The following is a 5,000-nucleotide window of genomic DNA, read 5'->3' on the forward strand; positions in this document are numbered from 1 at the left end:
GATTCAAACTAGCTAATTTGAATGTCGCCAGTTTGGTGAAACATATCGACGAACTGAGAATCTTGCTCGCAGACACGCCCGTTGATGTTCTATCAATTAACGAGACCAGGCTTGACGACTCGGTTAAGGACAGTGATGTTTACATTCCTGGCTATGAAATTATTCGCCGTGACAGGAAAACAAATGGCCGCTTTGGCGGTGGTGTTTGTTTCTTTGTTCGCTCGAACATTAGTTATACTTTGCGATCTGATTTGAGTATTCACCAACTGGAAAATCTTTGTATAGAAATCCGCAAACCGAGATCAAAGCCTTTTCTCGTGGTAACCTGGTATAGGCCGCCTGACTCTTCAGTTGAGATCTTTAGTTATTTCGAATCGCTTATAGGTAAAATTGACGCGGAGAATGTTGAGTTCTATGTTTTGGGCGATCTGAACTGCAACTTAGCTGCTCCTCAATTGGACCATAACGCAAATCTACTCTCTAGCATCGCTGACGTTTACAGCCTGCAGCAGCTCATTACTGATCCCACTCGTTGCACTGAATCCTCTTCAACTTTAATTGACCTCGTTTTTACTAACCGTCCTGATAGGATTGTATGTTCTGGAGTGTCTCATATAGGCATAAGCGATCACAGCCTTATTTATGCTTATCGCAAGCTTTCTATAGATTTACCCTCGAGGGGCCATACTACAGTTACCTATAGAAAATTTAAGAACTTTAATTTATCCAATTTTCGTAGAGATATTGCACATCAAAATTGGCAGATCATAGGTAACTATGATAACCCAAATGATATGTGGGAAGCCTGGAAAAAACTGTTCCTTCGTTGTGTTGACAAGCATGCCCCCTTGCGTAATAAACGTGTTCGCCCTTGCAAATCACCTTGGATTACTTCGCAACTCAAAAAGCGCTTGCATGCAAGAGATATTCTTAAGTTAAAAGCTACTCGTTCTGGTAATGCGGAGGACTGGCGTAAATTCAAAAAACTTCGCAATATAGTAAACAATGAAATCAAACGTGCGAAAGAATGTCACTATAAGCATGTCCTCAATGAGTACCAAGGTGATCCATGTAACACCTGGCGAATTGTCAACGAGCTTATGTCTAGGAAATCACACAAATGTGTCATAAGCGAACTTAAGCTCCCCTGTGGCAATTCTATTTATGATTCTCATGAGTTGTCTAACGCCTTTAATGATCATTTTTCTTCTATTGGGCCTAAGTTAGCAAATGATATTCACGCCAATGAAGACAATTCTTCTCATTTGGATTATTTAGCTGAGACTGGTCACTGCACATTCGAACTAAAACCGACCAGCGTCTCTAAGGTTCTTCTTCTTTTATCCAGATTATGTGAGTCAAAATCTACTGGTTTGGACAGAATACCTGCAAAACTCTTGCGCGAATGTGCTGACTTAATAGCCGAATCACTCTGTACTATCTTTAATCATTCTATTGTTTCTGGAATTTTCCCTGATGAATGGAAACTTTCGAAAGTCATCCCCTTGTTCAAACAGGGTAATCGTTCAGATCTAAATAATTACCGCCCAATTTCAGTAATTCCAGTTGTAGCTAAAGTCTTTGAGAGAATTATTTATGATCAACTCTATAATTACCTTAATATACACAAACTCATTTCAAGACACCAATCGGGATTTCGACCTCTTCATTCCACTGTCACTGCCTTACTTGAAGCTACAGATAGCTGGGCTTACAACATTGATCAGGGTAATGTAAACGCAGTCGTTTTCTTGGATTTAAAGAAAGCCTTTGACACCGTCGATCACGATATTCTTTTGTCTAAACTTGCGAAATATGGTGTCAGTGGCACTTCATACAATTGGTTTAGATCATACTTGGACTGCCGCAAGCAACGATGTTTTATAAATGGTTCTCTCTCTGGGGACCATTTCCTTACTTGTGGTATACCTCAAGGTACAATTCTGGGCCCACTCGTTTTTCTAATATATATTAACGACTTACCTCACTGTCTATTAAATTCTGAACCTCGAATGTATGCTGACGACACACACATAACTTTTGCTAGTAATAACACCCAAAGTATTAACACTGTTTTAAATGAGGATCTTGCTAGAGTTGAAAGATGGCTAACTGCTAACAAGCTTACTCTTAACGCATCTAAAACTGAGTTTATGTTGATCGGATCGAGGCAAAGGCTAAGCACGTTTCACAACCCTCCGTCACTTATTATTGACGGTGCACCTATAACTCAAGTTACCTCTACGAAATCTCTAGGTGTTCATATTGATCAGACTTTATCTTGGAATGTTCATGTTGAGACTTTATGTAAGAAAATCGCGTCTGGTATTGGAGCGTTGAAGAGAGTGAGGTCTTTTGTTCCACATGAGACTCTCCGATCAATCTTCATGTCTTTAGTACAGCCTCACTTTGATTACTGCGATTCTGTCTGGGGATGTTGCGGCAAAACCCTAGCCAGTAAACTTACAAAACTTCAAAATCGCGCTGCGCGTATACTCACTTACTCGAACTATGATGCCAACGCTGATAACCTTATCCAAAAACTTGGATGGATAAAACTTGATTCTCAACGAACAATCCATAAGGCTGTGATGGTTTATAAGTCGCTTAATGGTCTTACTCCCGATTACCTTAGTTCTAAATTTGTTGACCGTAGTAGCGTCTCCAGTTACTCCTTAAGGGACACAGAGGGCAAACTAGCTATCCCACAGCCACACACAAACTATATGAAAAATAGCTTCAGCTACACTGGAGCAGTTCTTTGGAATAATTTACCAATCGAATTGAGGCAGGCTGACTCCCTTAGAGCGTTCCGGGCTGGCTGCGAGCGTTTCTTTTCATCAAGTTAATCTACAATTCTATACACGGCACTCATGTAAAGCAGGTTTTTATTTTGTCATTTAATATTATAGTTATATTTATTGATTACTTAGAACACTTTTGAATAATGTAGCTGTAGTCGTTGTATAATTTGTAATAATTCTGGTAATTAATTAGGTTTTTATAGTTGCGACTGATGAGTTTACCGTGTCTAAATAAAGTTATCCTATCCTATCCTATCCTATCCTAATATTCGAGAGTCGTTTTGCTTTGCAGAGTAAACGACTACATAAACAGTGGCTCGTCCCCAAAACAGTCCTACAATGCAATTCAAGACTCTCGACCAGGGATGTCGCAGTGGTGAGAGCACTCGCCTCCCACCAATTAACATAGTTTTGAAATCCAAAGAAAAATAAAAATTGTTTTTTTGATCATACATGTAGTAGAACTTTAAAGCCTAGTTCCCACTAGCGACATAAGGATCATAATCATAATCATAAGCACGAACATAACGCTGTTATGTCGCTTATGTCTTAGTGGGAACGTCCAGAAACATAATAATAGGCGCCCTTATGATCAACATAATCATAATCATAAGAAAATGATCGACTATTTTTCGTATGATTATGATTATGGCTTTGTTTATGATTATGTCGCTTTTCTTTGCAGTGGGAACGCGAAAATCGTACCGACATAATGAGAAACATAATGACGCAACGGGGTCATTGTGTTTTGGCCAATTAAAGTCTAGGACCAGTACTTTCGGGTCGGTTCATTTTCAAGATGACGGCCAGCTTCGAGGGAAAGCTTTAGGTTTTTAGAGCGGCCGTCCCCACTAGAACATAAGAAGCTTATGTTTATGTTTATGATTATGATTATGCTTATGATCCTTATGTCGCCAGTGGGAACTAAGCTTAAGAGTACAAAACTAAAATGCTGGGCGCTGTGCATCCTCGGAGACCCAAGGAGACGGGACGTGAATCGGGACTGGCGTAAAGTTTTCAAGTAAGGCGACAAGAGCCCGTGGGAACATACCTTTAACGGACGAGTTCCAGAGAGAATTAAATTCTGATTTTCTGATTGGGCGGAAATTTCTGCAATTGTCTTTCTTCCGCCCAATCAGAGAAACTCATATAGTGAAGTCAGATCGTGATTCCTTATACCAAGTTGATTTTAGGTAAAATTCTATATTAAAATAAAGCGAAAATTTCTTATTGTAATAAGGGGTTTTCAACACTTCAAAAACTCGGAATGCGTGTTAATAAGATAACAGTGAACAAATAGATTTGTGAAGCATACAATAACTACAAAAAACTCGCATAATATAGTCTGCAATTGAGAAAAAAAGGTACTGTACATGACCATATTCATAGCATGAGAATAGTCTATGAAATCAAGATTTTTATTCACCTCATTTCAACAATTTTCTCCTTAGTCTCCATTCAAAAATAAAATAAACAATATTAATTTAAACTCTTATAGACAGTCACGTAAGCTTATGTGTGATGCTGAAAAAGGTCGATGGCAATGTTGAGACATGCCTGGCTCGTGCAACAGAAATACCAAAATCAATTCGCAACGGTAACTTGAGAGGCGAAACACTAAAAGACGACTAGTACCTTCCCTTGCATTGCAATTGGTCTTCTTCCTGATTTATTTCTAGTCGGCTCTTCGAAGGTGTTTTGACCAAGCATTTTGATTTTACAGTTCATGTACCGATTGCCCTTACGTAACAAAATCTTTTAGGCTGAATTGGTCGAATTGTGCATCTTGCGGGTCCCTTTGCGACCCAAATTTTTGCCGCATGATATGTCTGTTATACGAGCCAGACAAGGAAAAAAGACAATTGCGGAAATTTCCGCCCAATCAGAAAATCAGAATTTAATTCGCTCTGGAACTCGTCCGTTAAAGGTATGTTCCTAGGGGCTCTTCTCGCCTTACTTGAAAACTTTACGCCAGTCCCGATTCACGTCCCGTCTCGACTGACTGCCCCTGGGTCTCCGAGGATGGGCGCTGTGTGAACATCATCGCCATGCAATATCGGTTATTTATTTTCGAACTTACTTCCTTTCTTAAATAAAGTTTGGTATCATCTAAAGTGTTACGTATATAAAGTGAAGAACTGTTTCGTTTCCTTGTGAGTTCCGGCCACTGTAATTTAAAAACAAATTCAAGCAAGT

General features: G+C 39.4%; 1 protein-coding gene across 3 annotated transcripts in view; it reads right to left on the reverse strand.

The window, feature by feature from the left end:
* LOC138039874 (coiled-coil domain-containing protein 93-like) overlaps positions 1 to 5,000 on the reverse strand; it is a 94,486-nt gene that overhangs the window by 13,077 nt on the left and 76,409 nt on the right. The gene's annotated exons all lie outside the window — the stretch shown is intronic.

Source organism: Montipora capricornis, chromosome 1 (genome assembly GCF_036669925.1).
Source record: "Montipora capricornis isolate CH-2021 chromosome 1, ASM3666992v2, whole genome shotgun sequence".
Taxonomy (NCBI): domain Eukaryota; kingdom Metazoa; phylum Cnidaria; class Anthozoa; order Scleractinia; family Acroporidae; genus Montipora; species Montipora capricornis.